Below are 19,463 nucleotides of genomic sequence, written 5' to 3' on the forward strand. Positions count from 1 at the left end.
TACTTATTTTTACAGAATATAGAGGAAATTTTAGTAAGAAACTCAGCCAAAGTAGACCCCAGAAAAAAAAATTACATTTTTAAAAACATTGGCAAAGTCACATGAAATAACCCAACCTTAGAATTTCCTTAAATTTTGAGAGTTCTTATTTCCTATGCCTTTTAAAGATCAAAAATTGGTTGAAAATGTTTTTTTTTGTGAAATTTCTGAATCGAAGTCCGTCTAGAGACGTAATTGAAATTACAGACCACGGTTTAGACATTTGAATGAAAACAGTGCACAGTAGGGTGCCCAGAATATGGGACTTTTTTCAAAACTTCGCTCCACAAGTTGAATATTGTTCCATGGGCTATTTTATGACTCTGGGCCAAATATAAGCAAAATCGGTCAACATTTACCCATTGATACTCAAAGGTGAAGTTTGACGAAACGAAAAAATGTATGAAAATCCAACTTTCTAACGGTTTTGTCTGCAGGGTGAGCTGTTGTTATCAAAATATTCCCAAAAGTGAGATTTTCCTTGGAAATTTAATGCTCTACAACTTTGTAGAACAAAGCTGTAAAACTCGATCCTGAAAAGTTATTAGCGATTTTAAAAAGTAATTTCTGTATGAAAAACTTTTTTTCACCAAAAATGGTGAAGTTATAGAGCTTCAGATGAGTTGATTTAAATAAAAAGGGGCAACTTTTGGTTTGGTTGAAAATTAGGGTGGTTCACGATTAGGGTGATCTAACTTTTCATGAATATTTTTGGGAATTTGTTTGTCTTCTAGAAAGTTGTTGGGCTAGCCAATTCAAGCAACTTTGTCGAAGACACCAAAATTTTATCTCCCAATCTACGCCTTTTACGTCCAAATTTATAGAAAGTATCTGAGCAAACCTTTAAAAATCAGTTTTTTTTATCGTGGCAATTCTGGGTTAAGTTTTTGAGAAAAGTGGTATTCGAGACATTTTTAGAGCTTAAAAAACATATTTTTTTTGACACCCACATTTTAATTGAAATTTAAAAAATATATATGATTGTCAGAAGAGAAATTTTGGCAAGAACTTTTAATAGTCATGATTGGAATGTATATGGGTCATTTCACCCCAACTGTTCGTATAACAGAACAAATTTGACATCGACTTTCTCTGATCATGCTCAAATTTGGCGGAGCGGTTTATACTGTCAAAACATGTAAGAATCCAATTTTCAGCAAATTTATCAATTTTTTGAAAGCTCTGTTTTTAAGTGGATATCATGGAAACAAAAATTGATAAAACAATACTCGACCACTATTTTTGAAGAAAATGGGACGGTGAATGGAATGGCGTCATCAGATTTTTGATTGGAAACTAATTTGGGTTACCCTTACGCAATCGAAAACTTTTTTTGCCCAGATGATTTTGCATAAGAATAATCTATTATTTTGTTGGTCAATTTTGTAATTTCAATCAAGCTTAATACTTTTCTGGCATGCTGCATCACAAGAAAAACATTATAAAAATCAGTGCAAATCTCCCTAGAAGGGGTGTGGAGGGTGGAAAGTGTTTGAATGCAATCGCCTTGGCCCCACTGACGACGACGACGACGACTGACGAACTCTGACGACTCGGACAAGACAAGACGGTCAACCAGCAAGTCAACGATCGATCGAGAGGGGAACTCTATAGCCGTCGCTGCCACCGTTGCCATTTGCCTTGGGTTGGGTTTGTGTATGTTGGCAGCGCTTGAAATTTGTATGTTGAAGAAACAGCAGCTTGCAAGCTTACATAAAAAATGAGCTGGATGCAGCCAGGCCTGTTGGGGCCGAAGGACTGAAGGCATCGAGGAAAAGCAGGGCGTTTGCAACGTGATCCAAGTGAAGATTGCTGGCCACATCGGAGCTTGGCGCAAGCTTTCCATCACCACCGGTAGCCAGGTTGGACAACAGTCGGTGGTCCACGGTGGGTTCGGTGGTAGTGATCAGCTGGTATGTGCCAATCGATATCTTGGGCCAGATGCGAACAGCGCGAGAAGTGCTTGGGTTGGCAAAATGGCAGATTAGCAATGAAAATATATATACCGAGGCAGTACCTTCGCGTACGTCTCCTTCCCCCTTTTATCCATCAGTTTGGTTTTACAGCAGCTCAACAGCGCAAAAGGAAAATCTCGGCGAGCATTCGTGACGCGGAAAAGTTTGGAATGTTGTTGAAAGTTAAAATTAAATCAATTTCTAACTGAAATTATGTCCAATTACGGAACCGAGTGCTGAGCAACAGATCTGGCTGTCGAGTCCTTTTACCACTCTGCTGTGCGATAATTTTTAAGTGCAATCCGCTCAAATGGAACCGTTCGTTTTCGACGCTAGCGTGGGTTCTGTTCGCGTCGCGAAAACCACACTTGTCCCCTTTTTGGAGCTGACAATCGGCCGACAGCGGTCAGTGGTTGAGAAATCGCACATAATACACCAAATTTTACATACGATTGAGTATTCCAATAGAACCTCACACAGTGACAACATAATTTTGAAAATATGTTCAATTGTTGATTTTTATTTACATTATTTCTGAACTGCGTTCCTTGAGCACATATCAATCGACAGAATTATATTTTACTTAATTTCGAGCCAATACTGAACATTTAAAAAACTTACGGCGCCTTCATTGAATATTTCTTTTATAGAATGATCTATGGAGACACTTGGTTTTTTTATAATTATATTCCATAGAATTATGTTATTTGGTTGTTTTATAATTTACATTTTTATGATAAATTCAACAAAACTTCTATTTTAAAGTCTAAAACTGACCGATCGGCTGCCAAAAAACCATTGACCCGTCATCGAAAATCATTAAATGCCACTTTTTACGCTTGTTGTACTGGTTCTTTCAGGCGCGCGACGATTTTGCATTTTGTGTCGAGAACGCCTCTCCCGTACGAAAATATCAGGCTTTTGCTGCGGTGACAGACCCCAAAAATATCTATCGAACCCGTCCTTGATAAAAATGTAGGCGAGAGGGGGCCATTTGTCTGGTGGCACAATTTACACTTCTCCCATGGATTCTGCCCTGACCATTATCCGGAAGGGGGTGCCCCCAAGCTCGCTGCGATCAACTGTTCATTATTCCACATTATCGCTAGTATTCACCGAGGGGGGGGGGGCTACACCTCCCCACCCAGGAAAAACGGGGAGGCATCGCTTAAGTGAGTGAATTATCGAACAAAACGATTCATTTTTTTCGGTGTTTGTGTGTGCTTTTCCATTCACACATCCAGGCATGGCAGAGGTTATGCACTGGGAGAATTTAATTAGCCCCCTTTTTGCTGCTGCCGTGGTCGACACCCTCCAGAAGCGTCCGGAAAGGGGGTTGGTTGGGTGACAACGGCACCCTGGGTGAAAGAGTGAGTGCGGTTCGGTTCCATAAAACTTTAAATACACGTATTTGATGTCGTATCATCAAATTAATTATATTCATTTATTTTCAAAACAGAACGGCGTCATTGAATGAATGCGTGTGTGGGGCACGGTGCGAGAATGAAACAAAAAATCAACACCACCGTAAACAAAAAAAGGTGTCGAGAATGAAATGACACCCTGACAAGAGAGTCAGTTTAATTGATAACAAAATGATAACAAGGGAGAGCACATCCTGAAAGCACGTGAATTACAGCCAAGCATTTTGAAAGTCAGTTTCGAAAAACTTTTGATTTTTTTACAGTTTTGTGAGCATTGGGCTTAATTTCAAGGATATTTCTGGTCAAAAAAGCTCAAATTTTAAGTATAAATATTATGGAATCGTTCTAAGAAACCACGGGACTCCATGGATTCACTCTAAGAAAGGAATATTTAATGGAGACGCTAGGTTTCCTAGATTGATTCCACGCTTTTGTACCTAAGATTTGATTTTTTTTTAGTATTGAAAAGTGATCAGATCTAGTCTAAATTCGACCACCCAGCCAAACGGAAGCCACAATGACTACTAATGCAGCTGGGCTGCTCGCACTCGAAAATGAGTGGTTTTACGGTGGGTTAATCGATTTGGATGATAGTTATTAAAATAATTAAACTTTAATTAGCCAACGCCAGTGGAGAAGGCTAGTTGGCGAACTCGTGCCACCTGGAACGACCATGACGACGCGTGGAGAAATGATATCGTTAGTGCCTGTTAGTGGACTGTTTGTAAGTACTTTTTACTGCTCTTGCCTGTATAGTACCGGTTTTGTCGTCAGTTGCATACTTTATGAAGTGAGTTTGCGTGAGGTTGAGAAGGTGTGAATTCGATAAGTCGGTTTTCATTTCCATCAGCTAGTATTATTTGCTTCTTTTCGATACAATTTTGTCTGAGTTTGGAAATGTAAATTTTGAATAATCATTATAAATCTGAGAAAATATAACAGATGACAATGACTCAAAGCTTTTGAATATTTAGTTCATCAGTCCAACTATTTTTTTATACTTTTATGAGGTTTGTTTTCATAAAAGGATTGAATCTATGTCAGTTATCGCTGTTGGTAAGAACAAACTACTAATAGATATGCTTATCTGGTGTGGCACGTTGTACAAATTTGTCTGATCACTGTCACGGCAAGTGATTGCGGAATACCGTTATCAATGTCAAATGACCAATTCCATCAAACCTCCATCCGGTTGAGAAACGAGCTTTCAACAGTACTTATTATGACATATCGACGTGAGGCGCGTATTGAGACGACAGCTACTCTAACAAAAGGCAAAAAAAAAACAGTAAAAAAAAGTAACAGTGAGCTCCATGCAGGCAGAGAGTCGCGCATTTTACTGAGCCAGCGACTATTTACTAACTACTACTAAAAGAGCGTCTCTCGGTGAGTATGTTCTTACGTCGGTACGCGACGACGTTCCTAACTGAGGTGAAGCTGAATAACAACACCGACAGGAGAAAAAAAAACAAAACAGTAAAAAAGCAAAACGAAAAACCTTGCGCTCAAAGGCGATAAAGGCCACCGCCACAGACCACAGTCAACGACGGCGGGGCTTTTGCAGTGCAGCGATATGCAGACATCAACACTTCACCAATGACCAGACCGGGGCCCGTTTGTGTGTGTGGCAGCGCAATTTCGGGTTCGGTCGACCATAAATTAAGCTAGTACACGATTTGAGCTCTAGAACTGTAAAATTTAAATATGTGGTATTTTGATTGAATAGGTCCAATAAACAAAAAAAAATTCTTTTTGGGTGTTTTTGAATAACCCTGACTCAAACACTCAAAAAGCAAAAATATAATAAAAATGTTTATTGAACCATTTAAAAAAACAGATGTATTAAAGAAATCAGGAGGGGTTACGAGGTTTATAAATAAATGAAATTTAATTTAAGATAATTTAGTTCTAAAGATTATTTCGGGCTTAGTCCAATGCACATTTAAGTTAAGTTTTTTGTACTCCTCTTTCAAAATTTCCTCAAAAATTTAAAGCCAAAAAGCAAAATCAGTTATAGACTATTTAGAAATCATTTCATAACGTTTATTTATGTATTTGTAATCAAATAGACGATATTTAATCAGTTTACAAATTATGCTTAATGGGTTCACAGTTCGGAAAAAAGTCATTTTTTGACGAAACAATAGCTGTATTAAGCATTTTGCGATGCATGTATCAAAACAAAGTGTTTGGAAATTAGCCTAAAAAGTAGAGCGTTCAGTTTCCCGTCCCGGGATTTCCCGGAAAAAATATTTTCCCCTTTTGTTAATTTCCCGGAAATTCCCGAAATTCAAGCGAAGTATACATTTTTCCAACTCTTTGACACATTTTTTAAATTTACAAAAAAAAAAAATATGAAAAATATCAATTTTCTTTTATTCAATTCGATTTACTGTACTGAACTCAACAGTTCGTCTGAAAATTTCATATCAAGGTATAGGGAAACAGCATCTAATTTCAGCGTGCCTCTAAAATTTCCATAGCAGCACTTTGTCATTCAATTACAGCTTATAAAAAGCGTTTTCAACTGAAATCGAGTGATAATCAGCTCAATAGGAAGTGAGCGAGTAAGTTTCTATCAAAAGTTTTGCAAAAATAGTTGTGGAAAACAGAAAATTGGATGGAGTTAGAGGCCTCGCTTAACCTTCCAAACATACGAGAATTTCGCCTATTTCAGATAATATTAGTGTCTGAAGCTTTTACAACTGGGAATAGGTCTTGTTAACCAACAAAAACTACGATAATTTGGAATGAAAATGAACTATTGTAATTCTGGTTAGTTTTTTAAACGAAAATTGTTGATATATCATTTGAAAATAATGTATTTCTTTCCGCCAAGATCAAAATCAAGTTTTTTTTACGTTTTGTTATTACCATGGCCAAATTGGATGAAAATTAAAAAAATATCATTAAATGTCTCAAAGAGGATTGTTCAAAAAGTGCTTGAGAAAATACAGTTTAAAGTTGAGAATTTATATAGCACTTCAGCTAACAAGGGCGTGAGAGGTTTTAATATAAATAAGTTATCTTAACTACTTTAATTGCTATGAAAATTATTTTAGCCGAAGTAACTTTTTAAGCTGAATCATAAAAAAATCATTAATCGTACTATAGAGAAGGTGTCCAAAAATTGCAAACATATTACATAATCTTGCTCCAAATATTTGAAAACAATGAGTTGTTATTTCATAAAAATGATATTTCAAGCAAAACAGCAAATTTTTAAGATAAATTCAATGTTTATATATTTACAGGGAGCGTTCTTTTATTACGTAACGCAAAAAAATGGATTTTTGACCCCCGCACCCTCTTAAAAAAAATCCCATATAAATTTAAAAAAAATGTATGGAGCGTAACACAGCCTTCAATGCCCCCCCGCTACCCCTCTACTGCGTTACATAATAAAAGAACGCTCCCACAAGTAAATTGGTACTTCTAAAAAGATTTCGCAGCAAAACAAATTGTTTCTTCATGATTTTTATTTCTTCATTTCAACTTATTGTTTCAATATTATTCTTTATCATATTCTCTGAAACTGTTCATGGAGCCATCAATTTTATGGTATTGATGCATGGATTCAGTTTACATGCTGTCCAGAAAAATAATACTCAATAACAAAAAAAAACTAATAATTATTTTTTTAATATTTTGTACGAATTGAAAGACAAGATTTTTTTTACAGGCGGTGTAGGCATTAATTGACCTTCACTTCTATTTGCTATTTTATACAATTTTGCTGCAAAATATTAATCAGAACCAAGATCAGCACAATTTCAAATTTCCCGGGAATTCCTGGGATTTCCCGGGAAATTTGTTGAAAATTTCCCGTTTCCCGGGAATTTTGTAACCCCGGAAAATTGAACGCTCTACCTACCAGATAAACCATTTCGAGGAACTCCTAGAATCAATATGGCACCACCGTTTTTACGTCGACTGGGGCTCTTCAAGGGTATCGTTAGCTAGGTTTCGCAGAATTCTGCTGCCGCTCCCAACTGTACAAACCACGGCAGCTAGCACGCTAGACTTATTACTAACGGAGCTCCCGATCTGCGCAGCTTCCCCCGTCCCGACTCTGCACTCTCGAAGTTGATCTGCAGAATTTACGACGCTTTCCAATAATTTTATCGCAATTTATTAAGACTGTGAGGCGCCCCCGCCCCCACCCTCTCAACTCCTCTGTCATGGACTGAACCACCCTCGTTTCATGCTAATGCAACCCGCGACCGCGGCAAGTCCTGCTTCAGCCTCAGAAATTCAACGGGAGGGCTAGAAAAGCCGAGGTCTAACAGTTACAAACCCTCCAGTATCCCAGAGGTGCCGCTTACCGTGCGCGTGTGTTTGTGTATGTTTGACGTTAGCCGCGCTTAAAACGTGTGAAATGCGCGTGAAGAAGCGAAAAACGGCGGCCGCCGCCAGAGACTTCCACAAACCAATCCAGAGAGCTTTCTGAGAGCATCAACAACAACAACATCAGAAAAAGAGCCCGAGAGGGCGACGAGAGGAATGGAATAATAATACCGACAGCAAAAAAAATGAAGCAAAAATCCGCAAGTCGCAAATGAGTACGCGCGCGCGCGAGGGAGGGAGAAAGAGAAGAAGAGAAAAGAGTAAAAAGAAGGAAAAATAGCTAAATAGCGAGTTAAAAGACGCGCTGGACTAAATTTGTGCATGGTAATAGAGAAAAAGGTGGAAAGGGGGAGGGGGTTGCGATTGTATGGGGTGGAAAAAGACGCAAACACACACACACGACTGAGACGCGCGCGCATGGGTGAGTACGAGTGCTTTGCGATGGAGGTGGATGGGTGGGGGTGGTAGGGTCGAACACACAGGTAAGTCGATGTAGATAACCTTTATTTTTATTTACGGACCAATTACGGAGCGCGCGAGTACGTTGCGACTGCCAGTCGGTCGGCGGCCCGATCAGGTCGGTGCGCTACGGAGAGTTGAAACCTCTCGATACCGGCTCCAACGAGTGGCTGGGATTGTGGGTTCAGTTGAGGAATGAAAGAAAATTATGCACGAAATCCAATTTAAATTTGATAACATTGCTACGATTATTGTGATTTCAGAAAATAGGTTTAGAACTACTATCACTGTTTAATGTTTATAAAAACAACACAAAATTACTTATGTTAATTTTTTTGCGTCAATATTTTTTTCGACTACAAAGAAAAATTAACCATTATCACTACTGTAAATCTTAAAAATAATCTTTTCTGTTGTTTTCTCATAATTTTCTTTAACAGTTGAGCGCCCTTAACAGATTTCAGTTGACAGAATTATATTTTAAACTAATTTAAGGGGTTACATACATGTAGAAAATCATAAAATTTCATATTACAGAAAATGTATTAAATCCACTCAAAATATGATTTGCAATCACTCCTAAAAGTTTCATGAAGATACTTTTCGATTAAAGTAAGTTACAGACGATTTAAGCTGAAAATTTTGCCATGCACAAAGCGAGCTGTCAAACTTTGTGAGCGTTTCTCTCTGAACACCGAGTGAATTTACGGGTTCCACGGTATCTCGAGATGGGACAGACTAAATTGGCTGAAATTTGGGGTGAAGACTCGCAAGACATATCCCGTGTGCATGACGAAGCCCGATTTTGAAATTTTGCATTTTAAAAATATACAAAAATAAAAAACTTTCGATTTTTTATATGAAAAAACATTAAAATATTTTTATCTTTTTTAAAAATAAACTTTTTGAAAATCGGCCTTCATTATGTCATATGTAACCCCTTAACGAAACTCACTGTTGGTTGTGTTTGTAAACATTACCAGTAGAGGTGGGCAAAACTGCTCTTTGTCAGGAGTCGCCCATTTTCGCTGGCTCATTCAAATGAGCGGCTCATCATTCGCTCATTTTAAAAATTGTGATGAAAAGGCTATTGTCATTGTTGTCTTTTGTGATGTTGTGTGTGTTGTACAAAAAATATATATATTATATATGTAAATCTGAAAGTTGAAACTACGAGCTAAGTTTTTAACATTTGCATGTAGTATTTTAGAATGCATTATAGAACTGTCCATTTTTTTTGTTATTCCCTTTTGGAATTTCAAAGAAAACTAGGAAACGGAAAATATTGATTTGAAAACTTTTAAGGTGAGGCCGTTGATCATTTATTATTTGAAGCAAAATGATCATTACTCATAAATGCTCTGTATTGAAAACAATTTAACCAATTTCTGAACCACAATGAATCAGCCGGTTGTTGCCTTCTTGAAGCCACTGAAGGAATTTTTGATCTAAATCAAATGTGTTTCAAAGTTTATATGATTTTGTGGTACAATTATTGACGTCTTAGTTGGCAATCATTGATTAATGACGACTTCCATAACTTTACAAGGAATTTGATAATCATTTCCAAAAAGTATTAACACATGTAGGGTATGTACTATTCTGAACAATTTGTTGAAGGAATTTTGTCAAAATATTTAAAGTTAAAGTTTTAAAAAGTTTTTCAAAAAGTACATCGAGGAACCAGGTGATTTTTTTTGCATCTGTTTTAAGTAAAAAGTATTCCAAATTGCAAAAAATAAAAAAAATAAAAAACCAAACATAAAAAAAACTAGAGGTGTGTTTTCAACCACGAATCACCGTGTGCCTCCACCATGCAGGGCTTACCCCAGTCGAATCTCAGGGCAACCCACAGTGCCCTGAAGGTGCTCCACGGTGGCACACACGTACGCGCCGGACAATAAAATAAAACCTTTCGCGCGCGAGCTTACGAGCTGCGACGTTCTACAACGCGTGAGCACACCACACTCTGGTGAAATCGATCTTCAACCCGGCGGCAAAGTCTGCTCCGAATCCCGCATGTATGATGGGGTCCGAGGATGATTGCCGCCACCACCACTGGCAGGCCGGGAAGGGCCCATAAAGAAATACGCAACTAGTTTCGACTGACTGTGCAAGCGCAACGGCAGCAGCAAAAACGTATCTTTATTTGCGTATAATTGAAGCCTTCGCCAAGACCAGGCGACCTGGCTGGCTTGGTCCGTGGATCTCTCCACACGCACGATGACCATCCAGCTAGTGGCGGTACAGCAGTGTGTTGAAAGACGGTGCATTTATGGCTATTTATCCCTTTTACTGTTGTGACCATTTTTTTCTCCTTGTTCTTCGCTGCCGCTAGGGCACGAGATCTTATCGAGTTGGAAATTCCAAGGTGGTAGATTTTATACTTCTGCCCGCAAAGTCAAATCTGTAGTAAAACGTTAATTGGTTTGCGGGAACCTTATTTTAATTGTTGGCAATAAGTACGCGCAAGGATTGCTTCTGGCCTGGACGATTTGTGGTAGGAACGAGCTGGTGGAAGTTAATGTGTGTCCTCTTTTTTTGGAAGAATGGATTGGCAATCTCCGCAAAGTACAAACTGACATGACTTGTTCGAAGAAATAAAGCAGCTCATATCGTTTTTTTTTTGTGGCGTTTCCAGGTTAAACATATTCAACTAACCGAGCTAAAAATGATTCGTTTACGTCTTGAGTAGAAATTTGCAATTCCGAGTGCACACTTCCTTCGGCAAAGCCGCACTTCTCACCCACCCCGGAGGTGTCTTCCTCCTCCCCGACCCTCACCACCCGGAAAACGGTAATGATTAATGATCCAAGCGTGCTGGGAGAGCTGTTTTTGCCTGTTGTACTCCGTTTCGCACATAGTTAGTCTTCCGGAGGCTCGCGGAGGCCCCGCCGCACGATCGATTTCAACAATCGAAGTTCAGCGGCCTTCGCGGTGCAACGGTAACGGGGCGTCCACTTTCGTTGGTTTGATTTGGAAACTCCGTCGAGGGGTCAAGTGCCCTTTGGGACGATTGAGACGTTTCCCACTCACATGATCCAAGAACTTTGGCTTATAAATTGTGTCCTCCTGCGGCGAAACAGGTTCGCGTGGGTGCGCGACCCAAAATGCCGCCTACCCCCGCACGCTCTTTCGTCATCCGTCTGGCGGCACTTCTCCGGAGGATAAAAACGACGGCCACTCCAAATTTGGGCTAATTTATTGTCGCCGTAATTCACTCTTGGTTTCGAGACCAACTGCAAACGAAACTGGCGGCCGTTTCTCAAAACCTTGCGTGTTTTTTTTTGTCGCCGACACTAAGCTGATGATCTTTCGATCATCCAGGCTGGTCGCGCTTGGTTGGTTGGCTGCGTTCGAAAACGCGACATAATTTTGAATGATTGGGTTATGTTGGCTTGTTGGCGGTCCCTGATCGTGTGGGCTGTTTTGATGGCGATGGGTTAACTAATCTAAACAAGCAATTCTTCACTCCAACTTCCTGCTGAAGTTTCGAGCACTTTTGCCTCCAGTAACCTTTCCGTAGAACGCCTTCACCCGGTGTGGTGTAGGTGGAGGTCGGCGAGCATCAATTGCCATTTCGACGACGGCTGACCGAGCTAAGCCACCTTGACGAACTGCATAATCAGCTGTGCGCCGTGTTGTGCCAGTACTACACCCTAGTAGTAGTAAGTTGAACTAGTCGCTGGCTTAGACGCAACTCGCTCGTAGTTAAGCAAAGGCAAAAACAGACCTACTATAACTATATACTGCGACCATAAAATTCGAGATCTCTTGCACAACAAAACGGCGCCGTTTCGGGCCACAGCAAAACCGTTAGAGCTAAATGTCAACAGGTTTCAATTCTTTTATGATCAACGTGCGCGCGCGCCATCACTACTCACACCGTTGCATTACTCTACGGCAGGCGTGCAAAAACAACTTAAGCTGCAGCGGCAGCAGTGAAAAACACTGCTGGGGTGAAATATTGCTGTTATGGCACCACCACGACACCAAGGGGGCTGCCACTGCTCTATTCGGCTCAAAGTGGAGCATAATTTTTCATGCTGCGAGGGTGCTCCACCAGTTGTCCTAGCCTGGATTGATGGGGAAACGTGCTGATGGTTGGGCAGGGTTACTTGAGCTAGAAGGGTTCGATATTTACAATTGTTGAGCTTATTTTTTTTCGATCTGATTATACGTTTGGTCGATTTTAGAATTTATTATTGTGTATGGCGTAGCAATATCAAATCGTTAGTTTGGATTGGAACCTTCTCTCAAATCATTTTACACGTAGCCCAGTGGTAACGCTTTCGCCTCGTAAGCGGTAGATCGGGGTTCAAATCCCGGCTCGGACAAACACAACTGGTGATCTTTTCCCTTCTGGATTCGATTGCTTAGTAAAGGGAAGGTAGTGTATCGTCACAAACTGGACCTTATCAAGCAAGACCTTAGGAAGACAACCTATGGAATGTTAACATAAAAACCTTAACATGTTAACATTAAGTTGATTAATAAACTGTCACTGAATCTGCTTTGTAAATGCCGGTCCCGATACTCTTCATGGGTGTTCCCCTCAGGAATAGGGAAAGATTTACTTACTTATAAGAAATGTAGCAGTCTTTACCATTTAGAACAAAATTTAAATTCTTTAAAATTTCTCTAATGGACCTTTTATACAAAGTTTCATGTTATGATTTAAATCAATTTTAATATTTAAAATATCTTCAAACCCTATCACTCAGTGCTCAGTGCCAACCGCTCAATCGATCACCTGGTGTTGTGAACGGGGTTGATTCGATCTTGCCACCCCGTTGAACCACGCCCCCTCGTAACTCTAACTCGACTCGGGAGGTGAAAGAAGCGACCGTCCACCGTACCCGTGTTGTGGTCTGCATTCGCGAGAGGTCTGCGACTCCGTCTACCGGGTCTCGCCCGCGCTCTCCCTCCTGCTCAAAGTGTACACCCTATAGTTGCAGCGACGATCGGTGAGGGGTTGGGGTCCAAATCGCGATCAAATGGAGCCAAAGCGTGATGATTTTTTTTTTGCCGCGATCACCATCATCGTCTAAGGTGGACTCTTAGTCCACCGCGGAGAAGGGCACTGCCGCCGCTGCCGATGGGAAAGTAAAGTTTTTTGAAAGTAAAAATATTTTCCAGCCGTGTGCCCATACGAATCGCGGCCACTACCTTCTGGTTGCCAACAAAAGGCAGGCAGTTGAACCGAGCAGCGATGCCGGTAAAGTGAAAGAAATGGGATGAAATGAAATGTAATAAAATATAAAATTTGCTCTAGGATGGCGAGGACGAGGGGAGGCGCGAGTAGTGGAGTCGGTTGCAGCCAGCGAAAAGAAAACAATGACTTTCAAATTTTAACAAAGATCGCGAATTTGTTTACGGTGGGCTCCACTGGCTGGTTAGGCTGAGCACGAGCAATTAAAGTAGGACAAGCGGGCGACCGGCCAGACAGCCGGCCTAATCGAGGTCTTGGGAAATCAGATGGAACACTTTGACCTAGCTGTTTTCTTTCCTCTGCACCGCCATGAGATGATGATCATCATTAGCCATGCACGAAACGCGACCAGAGCAGTGACTCCGTGTCTACCTTTGGGGAACTACTCAAACAAATTGTCTCGTGTCAAGCTCGAACTGCTGATTCCGGAATGCCAAGTCCCACTGCTGAGGTTCAACATACTTGGGGACAAAACTCGTTCCCGCCAAATCAAGGTTATCCGCTATTATTCACTGTGCGCGTACTGGATGAGCGAAGTCTGTCTCTCGGCATGCCGGGGAAAAATAATAACAATAATAATAAAAAACTGCGACATCCATTTACGGTATGCCCAATATAGAAGTCGTTGTCGTCGAGTTGTGGTGGCGGCGTGGCAGCGCGTAGACTCTTTACAGATAAAGAAATACACGGGACCGTCGTCCTCGGCTGCTGAATCGCGAAGATACACACACACACTCATTGGAGCAGCACAGCACGACAAAAGCATGTTGAGCTCTACAATTGAGAAGCGCTGCTGCTGCTGCTTCTTGCGAGCGGGTAGAATTCAGGCGTGGGAGTTCCAGTCGGATTGTGCGTGATCAACTCGGGCTTGCATTGTGCTGGCGAGTATGTCAACCCAAAGGGAGAAGACACAGTCTTGGCAATTGCTCGAGACGAATGTGTTCGCTGTGGGGAGTTGAATCACTTCCGACCTTGTTCGGGTTTTTTTTGCTTCTTCTTCGTACAATCAACTCCTGATCCAGGGGGATAACCCACAAATGATGATCGTCAAGTATGAGCATAGCACGAGCCTCACCCAGCAATGCCGGTTCAATTAGCTGGCCCGACTTACTCATTATCTATGCTCGCATGCATCCGTAACTTCAGCTTGATCTTCGGCAGAATGAACCAGTACGCTCCGCTTACCTGCAAAGAAACGAAAGCAAGGAAACACACATTAGTTGGTACTTCTTGGAATGTTCACGAATGCTCAGAATGCTGAGTCGTAGGGGTTTCAAAGCAAGTCACGGTACGGTTCCACCAGTGAAAAACATGAAGAATAGAGAGAGACATGACACAAAACGGATTACAGCTTCTTCTGCTGGCTGGCGGTCGATGCTACCAAGGCATTGAGGGAGGAGGCTTGTCTGCCGCGGCGGTGATAGCTCATATTTTTGTACGCTACCGACCGATGCTGTGAGAGACGAAGAAATGGATTATTCCCACAATTCCCTCGAGAAAGGCGCATAATAGGTTTCGGGTGGTGAACATTCTAAACACTCCGGAGCAGCCGAGTGCCCGCGCAGGGAAGAAGCCGTTTTGTCCATATGTTTTTTTGTTGTCTTTTGAGGCCGCGCTACCTGCAGCTTGCCTTATCACGTCCCGCGAAGAAGGACATTCCTTTACGGAATCGGTACCGACACACCCGCGTGAGCAATGGCAGCCCAAAAATACTCCCGAACATTTCGGCGCAGATTTCCCACAGGACTTTCCTCCGCGTGTATCACGGAGTTGTTGAGCAGCGTTTGAACAAAAAAAAAAAGGTTCCACGAACCGACGTCAACGAGGCCATCGAGGGAGAATTCGGTGCGCGGGATGAAGGACGAAGAAAAATTATTTCCCACATTTTCGATACTTTTCACCGCATCACGAGTGTTGCCGCTACTACTGTGTGTTACTGGTTGTCCTAAATATGCGTGTGAGTTTGTATGTGTGCTCGTCCCGCGCTCTTTGTTACAGCGTGTCTGCGAGTGTTTGTGGGTGAGTGAGTAAGAGGGGAGTATTAAAATGTGATATATTTGTACTGTTTGGCGGTCACAGACGCCAGAACATTGAATTATTATTGTTAGGGTGAACCGTTAATTGGTGGGAATAATGGTAGGACATCTATCAGAGGCAATTTTATTATCATCAAAATAAATATATTATTTGTGAATTACTTTACTCATTAAATTAACTTTTTTTTTAATATTGTATCAAAGCAATTTACATACATCTCAGAAAATATGAACTAATTTTGTGTGTGTGAGTTTTCGTGTGTGTGTTGAAAGTTGATGAAGAATGAAGATTGTGTTTTTTTTAAAATAAACCCATCATACTTTAAAAAAAATATATTTCCTTGCAAATATGAAATAAGGGGATAATATTGAAGATCTGACAAACATATCAAAAGTTATAAGCACTTTTAAATGATAATTCTTGCACTTTTGTGATGCCAGAAATAATCATAAGATTCCTTTCTGGATCGCGATCCATCAACAGATATCGTGATAAATAATTAATGAAGAATATGAGACAATTTTAAATAAAGAAGAAAAGGTTTATTCATGTGAAATTTGAGGGAGACATTATTTTGGAAATGCTTGACATTTTTATATTATAACAAAGATAAATAAAAATAATTGCATACAGTAAATTTGAAAATATCTGATGATAATTGTTTTATCCACATTAAATAATATATTTGACTTCCCCAAACCCATAAACCTCGACCGTCCAATTGGTCACCAGTCCATTATCGATCATTTCCCCCTTGAAATAGAGTATCAAATCTCTCTCAGGGGTCTCTACCATCACACACACACCCATCGTCGTCGTCGGCCCGCGTTTTGTTCTATACCGTGAAGCATATTTTTATCCCATACCTCATCCTCCTGCGAACGTATGAAAACGGAAAAATTCATTTCATGCCATCGACCCCACAACCTCCTCCGTCAACTTCCCGAAACGTCGCCGCCGCCGTGTCGTTCGTCCGATCCAAATGACGACGATGACTGTGACTTTGCCCAGCTCTCCTTCGGATCCCTCTCACACTCTCCAGCTTCTTCTGCTGCGGGATGCGATGCGATGGTGATGTATGGTTTAGCATCAACATAAACAACAACAACAACTCCATGGAGAGGGGGAATAGCATGAGACTTATGCTTATGCTGTGGGCTGCCTCCCTTGATCGAAGTCGAAGAAGAGTGTTGGGTGACATTGTTGTGGGTCGGTAGGATGAGAACTCATGTATGTGTGTGTGTGTGTGCGAGCAACAAAAAAAAAAGGCACACAGACAGGGCGTGCACACTGTCGCACAGACATTCATCTAGCTTATGGTGACGGAAGCACACTAGTAGGAGAGAGAGGTGTTTCAGAAAAAAATATTGAAATTTCTAAAAAATAAATTTCAAAGGCCCATTAATTGAACCCGCAATAATTAATATTGGTTCTAAGTACCAACTATGAGTGCTTCTGCAAAACGGCTTTGTATTTGTGCGGGTTCCCCGTACAGTTCTTGAACGAACTGGGTTGGAATATGATTTAATGGGCGAGGAACCACCCCAAATGTTGCTGGTACAGGGGCAAATCTGGAGTTTTTTTTGAAAAGGTCCAATAAACCAAATTTCCAGTTTTTGCTTTTTGGGTGTTTTTGAAACCGCCTTGAGTCAGGGGTATCAAAAAACACCCAAAAAGCAAAAACTGAAAATTTGGTTTATTGGACCATTTCAAAAAAAAAAAAGCTCCAGAAATAGATCGAGGACACATGCACAGGAGAGAGCAAGGGGTTGGCGGTGTGTGGCGTAACATAAAAACAAACTGTCATCTGGCGCTCTGGTGGTAGAGGAGAAGGTTCGTTCTTCCTTCTAACGAGAACTGGATGTGTGAGAGAAAGGGAAACATGGAGGAGAAATGAACTGCTGGCGATGTGTTTTTTCTAGTTGGACCAACGAAAGAGAGGAATGAAATGGGACAAATTGGAATAGTTCTGGTTATTAGCCTTTTATGGCAGGGGTTTAATGCGTTTATTGATTTTAATTATTTTGACACAAAGTATTTGGTACTGGTATTGAAATGGTTATTGGATAGTGTAAATATACACAAAGTTCACTTATTTTTTTGAATTTATTTTGATTTTATAGATTTAACAACTGTTAAAAAGAGGAAATTTCCAATATGTAATTGAAAAAATAATTGTCACTCTCGTATTCTTGTTTTAGAAAATTGCTTTAGATAAAAAAAAATAAAATTTGAGGGATTTTAATACATTACTTGTATTAAAATTTGGTTAAGAACAGAATGTTTGAATCCTGGAGTTTTTTTAAAGGTCCTGTAAACAAAATTTACATTTTTAAAATTGAAACTTTGCTTATAGGACCTTTTCAAAAGAAAACAAAAACTCTAGAATTGTACAAAACATTATTGATACATACTCTTTTAGTATTCTTCCATACGTTGTCCAAGAAATCTTTTTAAAATGTTAATTGGTCTTCCATAATTGGGTACTAAATTTTTCATAATTGTTAGACTTTTGGTATCCAAAAAAATATTTTTAAAAAAATATAAAATTATCGCAGTATCAGTGGATATTTTTTCCTCGTTTTCGCCTTTTTTTCTGTTTCTGCACGTGGCGCGTCAAAAGTTCAGTTTTTATTTTCAAAAAATCAAATCTTGGAAACGACTGGTCGACATCTCCAATTATTTTTAAATGTTATGAGAAATTTCCCTCTCCTTTGTCCACACACGGCCAAAACGCCGTTTCAAGTTTCACGCTAGTTTTTCATATGTTAGGCTTGTCAGAATGTTAGAACTAAGAAACATATTCGTAACGGCCTTACCTAAGAAACTAAAACGATTTTGTTGAAGAGATGTATTCTCTTGAAGGCATAACAATCTTTAAACTTTAAATTAGTTTCATTTGAAAGTAATATTTTGTTTGCATAATAATAAAAAATAAGATAATAAAAAATTGATTTGATAAATAGAATAGATAATACCGAAAACAACTATCATGAGTATGTTTGAAAGGTAACTTTACTAGTGTGTTATTTAAGGTAACATTTCTGTTCTGCAAAACAGTTTGTGCTTTTGCAAAAATGCAAAAGGTTCAAGTTTTCTCATCAGAGTGTTAGTAGCCTTAGGTAAAAAAGACGTAAAAAATAAATTGACTAGACTACTATAGATTATATAATAAATTATTGTGCATTATATTTCAACTAGAAATTTTAAATCACTTGAAATATGATTTAAACCCTTTATTTAAATCAAATCAATCCCACAAATGGCAGGATAAAATAACCATTCACTGGTAAATTCCGATAGAAAACTAAAAAAAAATTATCGGCAGGCTGGTTATATCGACCTATGTATACCAGTGTGTTTGGCACCTGCAAGTTTTGACCGAATGTCGACTGCTTGCGATGGGTACGCTTAATTAGCCAACGTAAACACATCATCATACCTGTGCTCGCCACAGCTCGATAGTGTAGAGAAGGTAGAATAAACCGGGGAGAGAACCTTGGTTGCAGCTCGTCCAAGTCTTTGTTTCTTGTTTTCCGTTGGTATGGGTGTGTGTCAATGTTGTCGGTCGGTTTGGTGGACAAAACACCACCGGAGAAGCCGTCCGTGGTCTCGTCGCGTACCTCAAGGGGAATTTTGGAGGACACCCATTGCGCTAAGGTTCGATAAGAGCTTTGGTTTAAGCGCGCTCGCTAGTTAGTAGGGTGTCTTACTGGTACACAAGCCCATCGACCACCAACAACGGCTGCTGGCTGTACGTGACGAAGTTTCTTTGGGCCAAGGCACACGAAAAAAAAACAGACGACTCTTTTTCCATGGAAGGTGAAATGCGCAATTCTGTTTGGTTAGTGATAAGCAACGTCGTCGTCGTCGTCATCGTCTTCGTCGGGGTCCGTGGTAATCAATTATGTACTGGCACATTTTTTCTACTTAAATTTGGCGGCGACAACTTAAACGAGCCAACAGGTTGAGCGCGATAGCAGCGTTTCG

At 40.2% G+C, this 19,463-nt stretch overlaps 2 protein-coding genes across 3 annotated transcripts in view; one reads left to right on the forward strand and one right to left on the reverse strand.

Moving 5' to 3' along the window:
• LOC120428629 (uncharacterized) overlaps nt 1-19,463 on the forward strand; it is a 95,982-nt gene that overhangs the window by 54,714 nt on the left and 21,805 nt on the right. The gene's annotated exons all lie outside the window — the stretch shown is intronic.
• LOC120427606 (zinc finger MIZ domain-containing protein 2-like) overlaps nt 1-19,463 on the reverse strand; it is a 71,089-nt gene that overhangs the window by 41,508 nt on the left and 10,118 nt on the right. The window lies entirely within an intron of this gene.

Source organism: Culex pipiens, chromosome 3 (genome assembly GCF_016801865.2).
Source record: "Culex pipiens pallens isolate TS chromosome 3, TS_CPP_V2, whole genome shotgun sequence".
Taxonomy (NCBI): Eukaryota; Metazoa; Arthropoda; class Insecta; order Diptera; family Culicidae; genus Culex; species Culex pipiens.